The sequence below is a fragment of the Hypanus sabinus genome, chromosome 1 (assembly GCF_030144855.1).
Source record: "Hypanus sabinus isolate sHypSab1 chromosome 1, sHypSab1.hap1, whole genome shotgun sequence".
NCBI lineage: Eukaryota > Metazoa > Chordata > Chondrichthyes > Myliobatiformes > Dasyatidae > Hypanus > Hypanus sabinus.
This window is the reverse complement of record NC_082706.1, coordinates 140,630,624-140,650,963: the sequence shown is the minus strand read 5'-3', so window position 1 is coordinate 140,650,963 and position 20,340 is coordinate 140,630,624.

Here is a 20,340-nt window from a genome sequence, read left to right as displayed (position 1 = left end):
ACACTGAGGAAGAGGTTGGTGTTGTGGCATCGCTCAGCCAGATTTTCAATCTCCCTCCTATATGCTGGTTCATCATCTCCTTTGATTCAGCCTACGATAGTGGTGTCATCAGCAAACTTGAATATGGCATTGGAGCTGGGGCTTAGCCTCTCAGTCATAAGTGTAAAGTGAGTTGAGCAGGGGGCCCAGAGGCTTGTGGTGCACCTGTGCTGATGGAGATCATTGAGGAGATGTTGTTGCCAAGCCAAACTGATTGGAGTCTGCAAATGAGGAATTTGAGAATCCAATTTTACAAGGAGGTATTGAGGCCAAGGACTTGAAGCTTATTGATTAGCTTTGAGGGGGTGATGCTATTGAATGCTGAGCTTTTGTCAATAAAGAGTATCATGGTGTATGTATCTTGAGTGAAGAGGCAATGAAATGGCATCTGTTGTGGACCTGTTGTGCCGGTAGTGGATTCAAGTCACGTCTCAAGCAGGAACTGATATGCTTCATCATCAATCTCTCAAAACAATTCATCACGGTGGATGTAAGTACTACTGGACAATAGTCATTGAGACAAGTTACCACTTTCTTCTTAGGCACTGTTATAATTGAAGCCTGCTTAAAGCATTTGGGTACCTCAACCTGCTGAAGAGAGATGTCAAAGGTCTCAGTGAACACTCCAGCCAGTTGATCAGCACAGGTCTTTAGTACTCGGTAAGGTATCCCATCTGGGCCGATGCTTTCTGTGAAGGATGCTCAGAGACTGAAAGCATAGGGTCATTGAGGGTTATGGGAGTTTGATCTGTTTCCTCTATGTTTTGACAGTCAAAGTGAGCATAGAAGGCACTGAGCTCATCTGGAAGCCCTTTGTCACCTATGTTGCCTGATTTTACTTTGTAAGAGGTGATAGTACTCAAGCCCTGCCACAGCTGTCCAGCATCCTTCATTAATCAAGTTCAGTCCAGAATTCCCACTTTGACTGTGAGATCATTCATGGATCTCTTATAACTTCCTTGGTTGCCAGACTTGAATGCCTTAGATCTGGCCCTTAGCAAATCACAGATATCATGGGGACACACTTGTCTAGGCCTGTTTTTATAAAGTCTGTGACAACCAGGTGTATTCATTCAGATCCATAGATGAGTCCTTAAACACAGCCCAGTTCACCTCCTTGAAGTGATCCTGTGGGCACTCTTCTGCCTCACGCAACACACACAAAATGCTGGAGGAACTCAGCAGGCCAGGCAGCATCTATGGGAAAAAGTACTGTTGATATTTCGGATTTTCAGTGTCTGCAGATTTTCTCTTGCTCAGAAACATAGAAACATAGAAAGCCTACAGGCAATACAGCCCTTCAGCCCACAATGCTGTGCTGAACACGTACTTACTTTAGAAATTGCCTAGAGTTACCCATAGCCCTCTATTTTTCTAAGCATGTACCTATCCAGGAGTCTCTTAAAAGACCCTATTGTATCCACCTCCACCACCACCACCATCGGCAGCCCATTCCACGCACTCACCACTCTCTGCGTAAAAAACTTACTCCTGACATCTCCTCTGTACCTATTTCCAAGCACCTTAAAACTGTGCCCTCTCGTGTTAGCCGTTTCAGCCCTGGGGAAAAGCCTCTGACTATCCACACGATGCTTCTCCCTCTGGCAATCACCCATTTTTTGTTCTAATCTCTGGAGCCTTGCTCTTTACCCTCTGTCTGTATGCTGGCAGGAGAAGGACAGCAAAGTGATTGGATTTCCCAAAACTGGGTCTGGTCGTGGAACGGTAGGCATTCCTTATCTTTGTGCAACTAAGGTCCAGTGGGAGCTCTGGAGCTAAAGGTTATATGCTGATGGTAATTGGGCAGGGATTTCTTCAAACAAGAATAGAAGTCCCCGATTATGATCTGAAATATGTCGGGGTAGACTGATTTTGCTTGGTGATGGCAATATGCTGAATCTAAAGTGCTTGATTATAATCGACCACTGGTGGTATGTAAACTCTGGTCAGGATCAAGGACTAGAACTCTCCTGTACATAGAACAATCAAAATTTGATTGTATTCAAGGTCAGGGGAACATGAATGCAGACAGCCCAGTGCATCTGTAGATGTGAACTTCCCACTATTCAGGACATTTACAAAGATACGTGTGTAAAAAGGGCCCAAAAGATCATTGGGAATCCGAGTCACTCCAGCCACAAACTGATCCAGCTACTCCCATCCGGGGAACAGTACCGCAGCATAAAAGCCAGGACCAACAAGCTCTGGGACAGCTTCTTCCACCAGGCCATCAGACTTCTTAATTCATGCTGATGCTGCTGTATTTCCATGTTATATTGTTGCACACATTATTTATTATAAATTACTATAAATAGCACATAGCACATTTAGACGGAGACGTAACATAACGATTTTTACTCCTCATGTATATGAAGGATGTAAGTAATAAAGTCAATTCAATTCAATATAGGGAGACAGTCACCCCTATCTTACAGGAGGCAAGTAACTGGGTGACTAGGTGAGCAGCCAGAGCAGAGTACCCCTGTGGCTGTTCCCCTCAATAATAGGTATACCACTTTGGATACTGTTGAGGGAGATGGCCTACAGGGTTGGGTGGGGGGGGGGGGGGCTGCAGCAACCAGGTCTCTGGCACCGAGTCTGATGCTTTGGCTCAGGAGAGAAGAGAAGAGGACTGCAGTAGTGATAGGAGATTCCATAGTTAAGGCAACAGAGATGAGATTCTGTGGACATGATACAGAAACCCAAATGGTATCTTGTCTCTCAGGTGCAAGATTAGAGATGTCTTGAATCGAGTCCATAATATTCTAAAGGGGGAGGGTGAGCAGCCAGATACCTTGGTATAAATTGGCACCAATGACAGGACATAGCTGAGTCCTGAAGAGAGGTTTTATGGAGGTAGATAGAAAGCTGAAAAGCAGGGTAGTAATCTCTGGATTGCTGCCTGTGCCATGCACCAGTGGGAGTAAGAATAGGAGCATTTGGCAGATAAACGATTGGCTGAGAAACTGGAACTGGGGTTCAGATTTATGGATCATTGGGACATCTTTTAAGGAAGGTACAACCTGCACAAAAGAGATGGTTTACACCTGAACTCAAAGGGGACCAATATCCTTTTGGGCAGCTTTGCTTGATTTGTACGTGAGGGGGCTGGGCACTGGAGTGAAAGGGTTGAGGATGGGGCAGTTGGAGTACGTGGTGAGACTGATAGCAAGGTCAGGTTGATGATAAGGAAAAATTGCAGTAATGGGACAAATTGCAATGTAAAAGGGGAACAGAATTGAAAAGGGTGATGAATACAGGACTGAAGGTGTTAATTGTGAATGGTCGCCGTATACGGAATAAGGTAGATGAACTTGTTGCACAGTTACCGGTTAGCAAGTATGACGTTGTGTGCAGCACTGAATCATGGCTGAATGAAGATTATAGCTGGGAGGTTAACATCCAAAGATACAAGGAAAGTGCAGGCAGGTAGGTAGAGTGTGCAGCATGGCTCTATTGCTAAAAAATGAAATCAAATTCTTAGAAAGAAGATCGGAAGGTGTAGAATTGTTGTGGGTAGAGCTAAGAAACTGCAAGGGTAAGAAGATCCTGGGAGTTAAATACAGACCTCCAAGCTGTAACAAAGACGTGGGTTAGAAATTACAAAGCGAGATAGAAAATGCATGTCAAAAGGCCCACGTTATAGTGGTCATGAGGGATTTCAATATGCAGGTACTTGGGGAGACTCAGATTGGTGCTGGATGCCAAGGGGGGAATTTGAAGATTGATTGCAAGATGACTTTTTGGAGCAGGTCATGGTTGTGCCCATGAGGGGATGAGCTCTTCTGGATTGGGTGTTGTGCAATGAACTGGAACTGATTAGAGAACTGAAGGTAAAGGAGCCCTTAGGGCACAGGGATCATAATATGATAGAATTCACCTGCAATTTGAGAAAGAAAAGCTAAACAACGCACACACTATGTTGGAGGAACTCTGTAGACTTGGCCTGCTGAGTCCCTCCAGCATTTTGTGTGTGTTGCTTGGATTTCCAGCATCTGCAGATTTTCTCTTGTTCATGAAACAAAAGCTAAAGTCAGTTTTTACAGTTATTACAGTGGAATAAAGGGAATTCCAGAGGCATGAGAGAGGAGCTGGCCAAAAGGGATTGGAAGGAGATACTAGCAAGGATGATGGCAGAAAAGCAATGGCTGAAGTTTCTGTGAGAAATTTGGAAGGTACAAGATATGTACATGCCAAAGAAGAAGTATTCTAAAGGCAGGGTGACACAACCGTGGCTAACAAGAGAAGTCAAAGCCAACATAAAAGCCAAAGAGAGGGCACAAAATACAGCAAAAATTAATGGAAAATTATAGGATTGGGAAGCTTTTAAAAACCAACAGAAAGCAACTAAAAGAGTCATTGGGAAGAAAAAAATGAATTATGAAATTAAGTAAGCCAATAATAGTAAAGAGGATACTGAAAGTTTCTTCAGATATATAAAGAGTAAATAAGTGGTGAGGGTGGATCTCAGACCACTGGAAAATAATGCTGGAGAGGTAGAAATGAGGGAAAAGGCAGTCCAATTGTATAAGTAATTTGTATCAGCCTTTACTGTGGAAGACATTAGCATTACGCTAGGAGTCCTAGAATGTCAGGGGGCAAACATGAATGAAGTTGCCATTCCTAGGAAAAAGGTATTTGGGAAACTGAAAGGTCTGAATGTGGATAACTCACCTGGACCAGGTGGTCTACACACCAGGGTTCTGAAAGAGGTGGCTGGATAGTCGCCTTTCAAGAATCACTAGATCCTGGCATGGTTCTGGAGGAATGGAAAATTGCAAATATCATTGCACTCCAAGAAGGGAGAGAGACAGAAGAAAGCAAATTATAGGCCTCAGTTAATCTGATCTCAGTAGTTGGGAAGGTGTTGGAGGCGATTGTTAAGGATATGATTTCAGGGTACCTGGAGACACGTGGAGGCTGAAGTCAGAATGGTTTTCTTGAGGGAGAATCTTGCCTGACAAATGTGTTAGAATTCTTTACAGAAATAACAACAAAGATAGACAAAGGAGAATTGGTGGATGTTGTGTACAGTATTTCAATTTTCAGAATGCCTTTTGCAAGGTATCATACATGAGGCAGCTTAACAAGATAAGAACCCATTGTATTACAGGAAAGATACTAGCATGGATAGATCATTGACTGGTTATCAGGAAGCAAAGAATGGGAATAAAGGAGCTTTTTCTGGTTGGCTGCTGCTGACTAATGGTGTTCCACAGGGGTTTGTGTTGGGACTGCTCCTTTTTACATTATATGTCAATGATGGATGACGGAATTGATGACGTTGTGGCCATGTTGGCGGACAATATGAAGATAGGTGGAGAGGCAGGTAGTGTTGAGGAAGCAGAGAGACCACAGAAAGATTGAGACAGATTGGGAGAATGGGCATATGAGTAGCAGGTGGAATACAGTGTTGGGAAGTGTATGGTCATGCACTTCGGTAGAAGAAATAAAAGCACAGACTACTTTGCAAATGTTAAGAAAATTAAAAAATCTGAAAAGCAAAGGGAATTGGGAGTCCTCATGTAGGATTCTTTAAAGGTTAATTTGCAGATTGAGTCCACAGTGAGGAAGGCAAATGCAATTCATTTTGAGAGCACTAGAATATAAAAGCGAGGATGTAATATTGAGGATTTATAAGGCACTGTTGAGGCCTCACTTGGAGCACTGTGAGCAGTTTTTGGTCCCTTATCTAAGAAAAGGATGTGCTGACATTGGAGAGGATTAAAAGGAGGTTCATAAAGGTGATTCCAGGATTGAAAGGCTTATCACGAGGAGTGCTTGGTGGCTCTGGGCCTGTATTCACTGGAATTCAAAAGAATGAGAGGGATCTTATTGAAACCTGTTGAATGTTGAAATGCCTTGATGGAGTGGATGTGGAGAGGATGTTTCCAAAGGTGCAGTAGTCTAAACCCAGAGGATACAGCCTCAGCATAGAGGAACATCTATTCAGAATGGAGATGAGGAGGAATTTCTTTAGCCAGAGAGTGGTGAATTTGTGAAACCTATTGACACAGGCGGCTGTAGAGGCCAAGTTATTTGGTATATTTAAGGCAAAGGTTGATAGGTTCTTGATTGGTCAGGGCATTACAAGGGGAAGGCAGAAGATTGGGGCTGAGAGGGAAATGGATCAGCCATGATGAAATGACAGAGTAGACTTGATGGGCCTATTGGCCTAATTCTGCTTCTATATGTGGTTTTATGGTACTGGACGAGCCTGAAGATCCCATTCTTTCCCCCTGCCACCAGATTACTGAACGGTCTACCAGCCCATGAACACTACCTCACTATTCTTCTTTTGCGCTATTGATATCTTTATTGTAACATACAAACATCTGTGATTATTTTTGTCTTTACTCTGTACTGCTGCCACAGAAAACAAATATCACGACATGTTTCACTGATAATCAACCTGATTCTTTTTCTTTGTTTCTTCCTCAGTGAAAGGACTTTTGAAGGTATCAAGTTATTGTCCACCTTCCGTGGGCTCTAAATTCTTTCACAATAGTTGGTAATGAAAACGTCCAAGTCATTTCATGCCATGGTGTAGGGTAATGTAACAGGAGACAGATGACTCATATTGTTCAGAATAGAAACTGTTCTACGTAATTCACAAACACCGTCATTGAGTTGTTATAAGACATGGAAAGGATGGTAGGGTACAAGATCCATGGTGTACAAAGGCTGTTGTAAGTCTAGTCAAGAAGAAAAGAAGAGCTTCTGAAAGGTTCAAAACACTAGGAAATGATAGAGGTCTAGAAAATTATAAGGCTAGCAGGAAGGAGCTCAAGAAATAAATTAGGAGAACCAGAAAGGGCCATGAGAAGGCCTTGGTGAGCAGGATTAAGGAAAACCCCAAGGCATTCTACAAGTATGTGAAGAGAAAAAGGATAAGACATGAGAGAATAGGACCAATCTAGTGTGACAGTGGAAAAGTGTGTATGGAACCAGAGGAAATAGCAGAACTTCTTAATGAGTACTTTGCTTCAGTATTCACTATGGAAAAGGACCTTGGTGATTGTAGTGATGACTTACAGCGGACTGAAAAGCTTGAGCATGTAGATATTAAGAAAGAGGATGTACTGGAGCTTTTGGAAAGCATCAAGTTGGATAAGTCATCGGGACCGAATGGGATGTACCGCAGGCTACTGTGGGAAGCGAGAGAGGAGATTGTTGAGCCTCTGGCGATGATCTTTGCATCATCAATGAGGCAGGAGAGGTTCTGGAGAATTGGAGGGTTGCAGATGTTTCATTATTCAAGCAAGGGAGTAGAAATAGACCAGGAAATTATAGACCAGTGAGTCTTACTTCAGTAGTTGGAAAGTAGATGGAGAAGATCCTGAGAGGCAGGATTTATGAACATTTGGAGAGCCATAATATGATTAAGAATAATCAGCAGGACTTTGTGAAAGGCAGGTCATGCCTTATGAGCCTGATTGAATTTTTTGAGGATGTGACGAAACACATTGATGAAGTTAGAACAGCAAGGCATTTGACAAGGTACTGCATGCAGGGCTTATAGAGAAAGTAAGGAGGCATGGGATCCAAGGGGACATTGCTCTGTGGATCCAGAACTGGCTTGCCCACAGAAGGCAAAGAGTGGTTGTAGATGGGTCATTTTCTGCATGGAGGTCGGTGACCAGTGGTGTGCCTCAGGGATCTGTCCTGGGACCCTTACTCTTCATGATTTTTATAAAGGACCTGGATGAAGAAGTGGAGGGATGAGTTAGTAAATTTGCTGATGACACAGTGGCTGGGGGTATTGTGGATAGTGTGGAGGGCTGTCAGTGGTTTCAGCAGGACATTGATAGGATGCAAAGCTGGGCTGAGAAGTGGCAGATGGAGTTCAACCCAGGTGGTTCATTTTGGTAGACCAAATATGATGGCAGAATATAGTATTAATGGTAATACTCTTGGCAGTGTGGAGATCAGAGGGATCTTGGGGTCCGAGTCCATAGGACACTCAAAGCTGCTGCGCGGGTTGACTGTGGTTATGAAAGCATACAGTGCATTGGCCTTCATCAATTTAGGAGCCGAGAGGTAACATTGCAACTGTTTAGGAGCCTGGTCAGACCCCACTTGGAGTACTGTGCTCAGTTCTGGTCACCTCACTATAGGAAGGATGTGGAATCCATAGAAAGGGTGCAGAGGAGATTTACAAGGATGTTGCCTGGATTGGGGAGCATGCCTTAAGAGAAAAAGTTGAGTGAATTCGGCCTTTTTTCTTTGGAGTAACAGAGGATGAGAGGTGACCTGATAGAGGTGTACAAGATGATGAGAGCATTGATCATGTGGATAGTCAGAGGCTTTTTCCCAGGGCTGAAATGGCTAGCATGAGAGGGCACAGTTTTAAGGTGCTTGGAAGTAGGTACAGAGGAGATGTCATGGCTAAGTTTCTTAGGCAGAGAATGGTGAGTGCGTGGAATGGGCTGCCGGTGGTGCAGGTGGATAAGATAGGGTCTTTTCAGAGACTCCTGAATGTGGTGCATGGAGCTTAGAAAAATAGAGGGCTATTGGTAACCCTAGGTAATGTCTCAAGTAAGGACATGTTCGGCACAGCTTTGAGGGCTGAAGAGCCTGTATTGTGCAGTAGGTTTTCTATGTTTTTACGTTTGTATGACATGTCATCCAATGCAGTTATTTTGAAGCTGCTGGAGTTTTAGGAGCAGAACGCGTCTGTCTAGTTTGATCAGGTGGATGAATTCTTGCTGCATGAAACCATAGTGGGCTATAGCAAATTTGGCACTGTCATTGGATCCCTAAGTAGGTCCATTGCAGCCAGTGTGGTGAGTCGACAGGAAGACCCACCTGCCTATGATTAAGACATCACTCTGAAAGCACACCTCTTACAGACTTTTGGACTGTGTAACTCTGAGTGCAGCAAACGGTTGCTTTTCTTGCACGGCCTTAGTGATGCTAGGCTTTCAAAACTAATGGACCACATGCTGTCTCTCCCCTGGACAATTACTATCCTTGTTGCATTTATATAGAACCGTTTATGTAACAGATACCTGATACAGTTATCACAGCCCTTGCTAGTACTCCCGTGAAGCTTGCTAAAATGGCTGGTCGTCTGCACTTAGCCAGGCAGAGGTGTATTGTTCCTCTTCCTTTCCCTGTCTCAATAAGCCCTGATAGCAGAGCCTCTAGTAGACTCACACCTGCAGCTCTGAACCTGTCAACATCAGATCTATGTTTTTACCATTCATGCTTTGGCACGAACGCCTGAAAGGATTTACCATCATGCAGCTTCAACGGTGCCGGTGCATCGGGACATCAGAGGTTCGTGAACGCTGAGGTTCCAGAATCCGGGTCAGCTATTGTTCATTACGAACACCCTTCCATGGCGATGCTTCCTGTGTAAAACAAATGCTGCAGTGAGTGTGCTGTCAGCATCATCTATTGATTATAAGGCAGAGGGTGACAAACGTTCGCTGGGGGCTGCCAACGTGGGACGTGTGATGTGTGATGCTCCACTTCAGTGGACGATGCCACACACGGGACTTTCTCTTGGCTGAAGTTGCTAGTCCTCTGGTCAATGCAGATTTTCAGTGTGCCAAAGGACTTTTAGTTGCTCTGAAGAACTGCCAGCTTGTGGACATAAAGGACTTTGGGTTGTTACACTGCATCTGCAGTAAGTGCCGCACAAACACTCTGCGTGCATTCACTCGCCTGCTGGGCGAATTCCCAAACCTCACCAAGCCCACATTTCCAACTACAGTTACAAAGTGTGGGGCAAGCACCACACCCCCACACTTCGGCAGCCCATACCTGTGTACCGATACTGAACTCAGAAGAGCTGGCCGGTGTGAAGGCCGAGTTTGCTAACGTGGAAACGTTTGGCATTGTATGTAGATTGAAAAGCCTTTGGGCTTCACCCATCCACATGGTCCCTAAGCCCAATGGTGATTGCTGTTCCTGCGGCAATTTCTGCTGCCTTAATGAGGTCACCACCCCCAATTGTTACCCAGTCCCACATACTCAAGACTTCTAGCCAGAAAAATATTTTTTCTAAAGTGGACTTAGTCAGGGGTTAAGACAGGAGCCTGTCTTTGCTGAGGATGTTCCCAAAACTGCTGTTATAACCCCATTTGCCCTCATTGAGTTTCTGTGCATGATGTTAGGGCTGAAAAATGAGGCATAGACTTTGCAGTGTTAAAAGACTCCGCATGCTTTTCAATCACCGAAGCCAATGTGGATTGATTATTCGCACCTCTAAATGCATTTCTACTGACTTCCTCGGCCACCACTTCTCTGCAAAAACTGCAACACCTCTGCCACTAAAAGTTACTGCTGATACAGACTTTCACTGCCCCGCACTACCAAAGCACTGCAAGAGATTTTAGGTATGATGAATTTCTATCACCGTTTCACTCCATAAGCTGCTAAACTTACGCTCCCCTTGTATAATGCCTTTAAAGACAATGCCCCTAATCACCTGCTTGAGTTACAGCAGACATGATCAGAGCTGTTTCAAATGCAACCCTACTGGCACACCTGCTCCCCAGCACACCTATAGCCATCACTACAGACATCTCAGACTATGCTGTGTGTGCTGCGCATGAACAGTTGTCTGGAGGCATGTGGCAGTCACTTGCCTTCTTCAGTCTGCAGTTCCACCCTCCCTACCACCTTAGAGGAAGTACAGCACGTTTGACCGCGAGCTTTCCGGTCTCTATCTGGTCATCCACCATTTTTGTTTACCACTAGAGGTTCGGCATTTCACAGCGTTTGTTGATCAGAAACCCCTCGCGCATGCAATGGCCAGTGTTAGGTCCTTGGTCTGCAGGGTCGTAACGCCACCTGGCCTACATTTCGGAATGCATGACTGACATGCAGCACCTCGAAGGGAAAAATAATGCTGTAGCTGATTGTCTCTCATGGCTGCTGTTGATGCCATACACATCAGGGTTGACAATAGCTACCAATCTAGAGGTTCAGGTTCAAAGGACGGCAGTCTATGGTTGGCTGATGTCAAGTTCAGGTACGCAGAAGTTTTTCTTCTGTGCGAAGTTTCAACCAGTCACCCTCATGCCAAGGTGCCTGCAAACTGGAGACGTACTGTTTTCACCTCCATTCATCACCTCTCACATCCAGGTGGAAAGGCTTGACAGAAATTGGTGCCTTTAAAGTTTGTGTGACACAGCATCAGGAAGGACTTGTGAGATCAGAGTGCAGCCTGTGTTGTGTATCAGTGAAAATTAACCATTATGTCCAGGCATCAAAAGTGCTTTTTGAGGTCCCTGAGTGATGCTTGGACCATTGTTGATGTGAACCTGATTGGTCCTCTTGCCCCCCACCCCCACAATTTCACACATCTCCTTACCATGGTGAACCATGCCACCAGTTTGCCAAAGGTTGTCCTCTAGCATTGATGGTGACTGCAGATGTGCCTCTGGCATTCATCAACACCTGGGTTACTTAGCTTGACCCAGCATCTGATATTTTTTCCAACCGTAGTTGCCAATTCACATCAAACGTCTGGGCTGCAATGGTCCAGACCCTCGATATTAAACTGCATCACATGGTGGTTTATCACCCACACACCAATGGCCCGTGAAACTTGTTTTACCGTTCATTATATGTGGCTTCTGAGGGCCTCCCTGACAAGGATATGTTGGATTTATCCTGTGGGTCCTGCTGGGGCTCAGAATGGCTCCAAAAGGGGAACTGCAGCCCTGTTGGTGTAGGGGCAGTTGCTATGGGTGCTGGGCGATTTTATTCTTGATGCCACGACTGCCTGCTGTTACTCCACCCAAGTCACCTAGGACTTGAGCTGGACGACTCCTACAAGCTCCAGATGGACTCACAATGCTGGTTACGGTGAATTCTGGAGGGGGCTGTGCAGAGTAATGTGATGGGTGACAGATGACTCACATCGTACATAATAGAAACTGCCCTACATAATTCACAAAACACTGTCACTGAGTTGTTGTGTTCACTTTAAGAGAAGTTGCCTGACGTAATGACGTCAGTGTAAGGTGACTGATTTTGTTTTGTTCATGATGGAAGTAAAGGGCTGCGGCTTTTGTTAAGCACATAGAACAACTCACGCATGTTTTATTCACAAAATCCTACAATGGAATGAGTCCAATTTGGACAGCAAACTATATATTGAATGTGTTGCAAAAGAATTTGAGTTTAGGAGTAAAGATTCTTTCTTAGTTCACGTAGGGGCCATGGAGAGGCTACTCTCAGAACATTGTCCACATTTCAGTTCTCCCTATCTAAGGAAGTTTGCAAATGCACGGACAGAGTTCAGGTATTTTGTTGTGGGATGATGGGTTTGTCCTGTGAGGAGATTAGGACTTTCTATCTCTGAGGTTTGGAAAATTAAGAGGTGAATTCACACAAAATCCCTCAATCCCTCAATGACAGAGGAATGATATTTTCCCTGGCACTGTATTTGACAATCTCAAGATAAGGGAGCGGAGGTTCGAGAGAGATGATAAGAAATGTCTTTGCATGGATCGTGACAAATTGTTAGATACCTCCTCCCTCAGAGGACTCTGGAGGCTAAGCTCCATAGAGCTACAGAGCTATACAGTATGACATCCCACTTTTCAGCCCACTCCGTCCATGTCGAGCAATTTGCCTGGCTAAACTAGTCTCACTTCCCTTCAGTTGGCCCATATCCCTCTAAACCTCTGGGAGACACAAGACGCTGCAGGTGCCGGAATCTGGAGCAACACACAGTCTGCTGGAGGACTCAGTGGGCTGAGCAGTCCAGATGGAGGGTTTCGACCTGAAACTTGACAGATCCTTTTCCCCTCTGATGTTGCTCAACCTACTGAGTTCCTCCAGCAGATTGTTTACTGCTCCCTTGAACCCTTCCTATCCATGTACCTAACCAAATTTCTTTTAGATGTTTAATTAAGTAGCCATTGAGTACAGAAAAATGTGATCAATATATTTTGTTTATTTTGGGAATAAAGTGATATGGAGATAATGAAGGAGAATGGAGCTGGGATAAGATCGGCCATGAAGTTATGAAATAGTGAAAGAGGCACGAGGAGCTCAACGGCCTTCACTAGCTTAAGGCTTCTCCTCTAGGTTCACTGGGGATGTTGTGTCCCATCTGTCTATGTGACACACATCGAGGGCTGTATGACACGGAGAGCAAGCTGATACCCATGTAGCAGCCTCCCCGGTGCAGTTTGGCACCAGTAGCCAGTCAGTATCAAGCTCAATGCGGAACTGCCTAAGGGACTCCAGCTCTTCAATTTTCCCCGAGTCTTCTCTATGAGGGGGTACAGCTGCAAGGCAGTGGAGGTTAGAGATCAGAGTTTTTCTTCCCGTGAATGAGCTGCCAATCACAGCTGACAAGCCTCATCTGCCTGAAGTGACTGATCTTAAGGTGCCAGTAACCTGCCTTTGCCCCTTCTCCTGTCAGTAGAAATAGTTCCACTGGGCTTACTAGCTAAGCTACATGTGCAGGCCAGGAGCTGAAGCTGGTTGTCAGAGGCTATTTGAGATGCATGCCATTGGAATCATCTAATAGGTAGAGATTATCCCCACTGCCACCCCCTCACCACCCCCAGCTATAACAACCTTAGTGTATTGCATTCTTATGTTCATACTTGGTAGATCTCGATGAATCATACATTCCCAATCCCCCATGCTGCTTCCAAATGTGGAGTTATACTTACAGATCTGTGAGTCTCATCGAGTTTCACGCCTCACTGCCACGGGTGTCCAATGAAGCAGATTAAACATATAATAAAGCAGAACGACAACAGGCCTTTCAGCCCACGATGTCAGTGCCAAATACAATACCAAATTAAATCTCTTCTGCCTACATGTGATCCATATCCGTCCAATCCCTGCATATTTACCTGCCAAACGTCCTCTTGAACACAGCTGCGGTATCTGTTTCCATCAGCATCCCTGGTCATGTGTTCTAGGCAACGGCCACTCTCTATGTAAAACACTTGCCCAGCACATCTCCTTTAAACTTTTCCCCATCACTGTAAATAATCTGCAAGGTTACATCAAAGGAGCTGGGTTATTAAACTAAATGAATGTGGGACTTGCCTATTTGGTCCAAAGGTTTTCATCTTAGAACATAGAACCTGGAACAGCAGAGGAACCGGTCCCTTAGCCCTCAACGTCTGTGCCGAACAGATGTCAAATTAAACTAAGTCTCTGCTGCCTACACATTAACCATATTGCCAAGATCGGAGAAGAACTCAATCCATCCATCAACCTCCAGAGCTACATATTTAAAAAAAATTATTTCAGACCCATATTACTTCATTCCCTGCATAGACATATGTCTATCTAACAGCCTCTTAAATGCCATTATTCTATCTGCTTCCTCCACCACCCTTGTTGGCCCAGTTGCCTAATCTTGATTGTCATCAGTTTTGTCACAGGAATACATACCCAAAGATATAAATTCTGTGAAAGTTTTTTTGCAGCAGCACAGTTCATTACAAGCATGACAAACATAAATTAACATGAACTTAATGGTAACAAAAATAACACAAGTAAAAATAAATATGATTCCATTCTATGATTCTTTCTTTGAATGAATCTGATGTTAGTGCCCTGCAAGGAGACAGAACAGATGGACTGAATGGCCTCATTCTGTGCTGAAGCACAAGACCTGGCGTGCTGCTCTTCCTGATATCTGAGGAGATTAACTGAATGTCAGAGCAGTAGCTGGCACTGGAATTTGTAGACACAGTAGTGACCTTTAGCAGACTTGACTGCTGTCCCGGCCGTCCTCCCACTACTGCCCCCGCTCACCACTGCACGGGTTAGTTCTGCTTCAGGAGGTTTTTGAGTGCACGGTATCGCCTCTGCACAGATTTGTTCAGAACACTTAAAAAACACAAACCAGCTCCAAAGGTAGACACCCAATCCACAAGCCCGCCAGCAGCACGGATGCAAATTGAATGCTAAGAGATAAGTTCTTCATCTGCTGGTGGAGATTATGCTCTGGCACTGCAAGGCACTCTTACCTCACAAGAAAAGCCATTTTGTGCATTGACTGAACTTGTTAAAATCTATAATGGGTTTGGGCAGATGAGTGAGTTTCAACTGGTGGAATAGATGGTAGATCTTGATAAATTACAGGCAAAATAAGTAAACAATGCCTACTTTTATTGGCTCGCTGTGTACTTCTTACAGATTTATAATTGAGGGTGATTATGGTTAATGACACTAATAATGTTCACTCTCTCTCCAGCAGGACAGTGTAATTTGTATAAAGCCAATTCAGTGTCTCCCTAGGCATGTTGCCCATTACATTTGTGGCTACATTATCACTGCACAGGAAGCATTCGGAAGCAAGAGCCTGCAGCTGGCTAAGTGATTTCATGCTTGTTATATATCAGGAAACAAAAGCCCTATAGTATTCATTGGATTTAGATTGTGGCTGGTTTACCACATTTGGCGAATTATTCATTCAATAGATTTGACAGAACGTGGATCATTTGGGCTTTAAGCAATACATATGCATAAAAAGGCAAGCTATGATTTGACAGGTTTTATGTATATCGAATGCAACAAATTGCACATTTACATTTGGAGATGCAATCTGAACTCCTTAATGTGTTGGGAGACAGAGAGCCCAGTGGTGGTGTTAACGTGTGTGAAGTTTTGTGGTCTGGTCTAATGATTCAGAAATGACAGTCACTCACTGTGTACCAGCTGGGGAATTTAAATTTAGTTAATTGAATAAGCCGCAATGAAAAGTTTCATAAAAAGCATGAAATTGTTGGGGAAAAAGAAGTCTTGAACAGCACTCAATAATCAGGATAATTTGTTTGCCTGTCCAATTAGTTTGAATTGTCTTTTCACTTACTAGCTATGCTTCTTCTTGACATGTCTAGGAGCTCCTGTCAGAGCAATTAGCTCAAGTGGGCTTCTAAAGAAGAAGGCTGTGGGTTGACCTTTCCAAGACAAGGGAGTAAAACAACAAAACACATGGGCTGACATTCCTGTGCACTTTCAAGGGGAGTGCTGCATAGTCAAGGGCACTGGTCATTGAGGACATCTTCAAGAGGCAGTGCCTCAAGAAGGCAGTGTCCATCACTGTGGACCCTCACCATCTGGGACATGCTCTCTCCACATTACTACCAACCAGGAAGGGGGATGAGAAGCATAGACGGATTGGACGGTCAACACTTCTTTATAATGGTCAAAAAGGCTAATAGGGGATGGCATAATTTTAAGGTGATTGGAGCAAGGTATAGTGGGGATGTCAGAGGTAGGTTTTTTACACAGAGAGTGGTAAGTGCGTGGAGCACTCTGCCAGTGCTGGTGGTAAAGGCAGGTACATTAGGGACATTTAAAAAAATTCTTAGATAGGCAACACACACAAAATGCTGGAGGAACTCAGCAGGCCAGGCAGCAACTTTGGAAAAGAGTAATCAGGCCGAGACCTTACATCAGGACTGGAAAAACAGATGACAAGTCAGGCACATGGATGGAAGAAAAGCCTTGAGCTGCGTGGGAGGGAAAAGTTAGACTGACCTTGGAGAAGGTTAACATGTGGGCTGAAGGGCCTGCATTTGGCTGCACTGTTCAATGTTTTTTTTTGATTTTCTATGTAACACAATGGCCACCTTGATTACGTTGCACTGAAGTGAATTTTTTTGGTCTTAATTTTACTCTTTCTTGTAAAGATTGTGTCTAACATATGTTTTTTCTTCTGAATGCTGCTGGTCTGTTGCTGCTGTAAGTAAGTTGTTCATTGTACCTGTGCATACATGTACATGCATAAAATAATTAACTCAAACTTAATCTTGGCTTTGACCTTGGTTTGTCTGCCTCCTCTCAGGTGGGTTTAAAGTTCCACAAGCCATCTTTGACAAAGGTTAGGGGAGCTGAGTTATCCTGAGATTTGAACTTATCCATCAACTACTAACTCTAAAGATAGGCCACAATGTTATTGTGCAATCTTGCTGTACTGTTATGTTTGCCTCATTACAGTAGTGCCTTTAAAATGATGAACAGCATAGCTAGTGTAGACAGGCAGTGTCTATTTCCCAGGGTAGAAATGTCAGATACCAGAGGGCATGCATTTAAGATAAGGGTGGGAAGGTTTAAAGGAGGTATGGAAGAATAAATATGTGGGGCAAGTGATTTTACACAGACAATGGTGATTGCCTGGAACAGGTCACCAAGGATGGTGATGGAATCAGATTCAACAGCAGGACTCAAGAAACATTTATTGGCAGGGAATGAAAGATATGCAGGCACTTTCATTGAGTAAGTGGCCCAAAGAAGCAAACTAGGGATTTAAGAACTGGACTTAGGGTGTCAAATTTTGGATCATTGAGCTCTCAAGTTAAGTCAAGTCAACTTTTATTGTCATTTTGACCATAACTGCTGGTACAGTGCATAGTAAAAATGAGACAACGCTTTTCAGGACCATGGTTTACATGACACAGTACAAAAACTAGACTGAACTACGTAATTAAAAAAACACAGAGAAAGCTATAATAGAATACAGACCTACACTGGACTGCATAAAGTGCACAAAACAGTGCAGGCATTACAATAAATAATAAACAAGACAATAGGCACAGTAGAGGGCAGTAAGTTGGTGTCAGTCCAGACTCCGGGTATTGAGGAGTCTGATGGTTTGAGGGAAGAAACTGTTAAGTAGTCTGGTCATGAGAGCCTGAATGCTTCGGTGCCTTTTCCCAGATGGTAGGAGGGAGAGGAGTTTGCATGAGGGGTGCGTGGGGTCCTTCATAACGTACCACACCTGTAGCTAAGAATAAGTTAAATACCTCTGCTAGGGTCTCTGAAATTTCTGTATTTGCCTCCCACAGGGAAGGAGGTGCCTGTACTGAAGAGATTGTTTGCACAAGAACTGGAGGACAACTAATATCCTAGTGCTGCTCAGGTGTGTGTGTGTGTGTGTGTGTGTGTGTGTGTGTGTGTGTGTGTGTGTGTGTGTGTGTGTGTGTGTGTGTGTGTGTGTGTGTGTGTGTGGAGGGGGAGGGGGTTAAACTACAGTTGTAGGGGGATGGGAACCAGAGTGCCAGAACAGACAGCAGAGAGGTTGTGGAGACCGACATTGTTAAGATCTCAGACAAAGTCAAGGATCAAAAGGTTGAACATGGTGCGACTGATGTTCTAAGCTGTGTTTATTTCAATGCAAGACGTTTTGTAGGAAAGGCAGATGAGCTCAGGATTTAGAGATTCTACAGATGTGTTAAGTGCACAAGGATTGCAAGGGACAAAATTAGTTCTTTGGAAGATCAGAATAGTAATCTATGTGCGGAGCCATAAGAGATAGTGGAGATCTTAAATGACCATTTTTGCATCCATAATTACTCAGGACATGGTCACAGAGGCTATAGAAGCGAGGGAAGGAAACATTGACTTCATGGACCCTATACAGGAGGTGTTTGTTGTCTTGAAGCAAATTAGGGTGGATAAATCCCTAGGACCTAACAAGACATTCCCTCGGACCCTGTGGAAGGCAAATACAGAAAATTTGGAGGCCCAAGCAGAGATATTTAAATCATCCTTAGCTACAGGTGTGGTACTAGAGGTTTGGGAGATAGCGAATGTTGTTCCGCATATATTCTGAGGAGTCGGATTAATGGGTACTTGTATAGACCTGGACTGATTAGGGATTGCATGGTAACATGCTATGCTAGGTTGTGTCTAACAAATCTTACAGAGTCTGTCAAAAAAGTTACCAGGAAAGTTGATGAAGGCAAGGCAGTGGACGTTGTCTACATGGAGTTTAGCAAGACATTTGACGAGGTCCCACATGACGGGTTGGTTAAGAACGTTCCTCAGCTTGGCATTCAAGAGGTGGTAGTAAATTTGGATTAGACATTGGCTTTGTGGAAGAAAACAGACAATAGTAACAGATGGTTGCCTCTCCGACTGTAGGCCTGTGACTAGTGGAGTACCACAGGGAATGTTTCTAGGTCTGTTGTTTGTCATCTGTATCAATGATCTGGATTATAATCGGGTTAACTGGATCAGCAAATTTGTAGATGACACCAAGATTAGGGGTGTAGTGGACAACGGCGGGGATCTGGATCAGCTGGAGAAATGGCTGCAAACTGGCAGATGGAATTTAATGCAGACAAGTGTAAGGTGTACTTCAGCAGGACCAATCAGGGTAGGTCTTACATACTGAACGGTAGGGCCTTGAGAAGTGCTGTAGAACAAAGGGATCTGGGAATACAGGCCCATAATTCATTGACAGTGGTGTCACAGACAAAAATAGCTTTTGGCACATTGGCCCTCATTAATCAATGTATTGAGTACAAGAGAGGGAATGTTATGTTCAAGTTGTATAAGACATTGGTGAGACTTAATTTGAAGCATTATGTGCGGTTTTGGTTACCTACCCACAGGAAAGATGTAAACAAGATTGAAAGAGTACAGAGAAAATTTACAAGGATGTTGCTGGGTCTGGAGGACCTGAGTTATAAGGAAAGATTGACTAGGTTAGAATTTATTCCTTGGAATGTGGAAGACTGAGGGGAGATTTGGTAGATGTATTCAAAATTAGGAGGGGCATAAATAGGGTAAATGCAAGCAGGCTTTTTCTATTGTGGTTGGGTGGACTACATCTACAGGTCATGAGTTAAGGGTGAAAGGTGAAAAGTTTAAGGGGAGCATGAGGGAAAACTTCATCATTCAGAGGGTCATAAGAGTGTGGAATGAGTTCCCAGTGCAAGTGGTGCATACAAGCTTGATTTCAACATTTAAGAGAAGTTTGGATAGGTACATGAATGGTAGGGATATGGATGGCTATGGTCCTGGTGCCGGTCAATGGGAGTAGGCAGTTTATATGATTCCACACAGACTCGATGGGCTGAAGGGCTGTTTTTGTGCTATATTTTTCTATGACTCTATGCCTTTAAACCACAAAATTCGTCCTTCCACCCCTACAAAATATTGCAATTTATTTTCCTTTTCCACATTCATGGATATTGTTTGTGTAACAAGAGCCCTGAATATCAGAGGGATTCAGTAACAACTGTGGTGTTGTTCATATGGATGTGTATAGACATTCTGGAGAACCAGCAATGGACAAAGACTTTTTTGTTTTACAAAGCTAATTCCTACTGAAAGTAAAATTCATCCTATATCAGCTACTGCTGAGGTCAACACAATTTCAAGTCTCACGTACATGGGAAAATGTACAGGAAACATTTATGGAATGAATTGATAGCTGAAGTATTCACTCTAGCATCATTAAGCTTCAGAACTGAAGAAAGCCCCAGTGAATATTTCTTGACAGGCATCATCCTAAAATACTTGACGGGTCAGCAAATCCTTATAAGGAGTTGCCAAACAAACAGGGTCAAC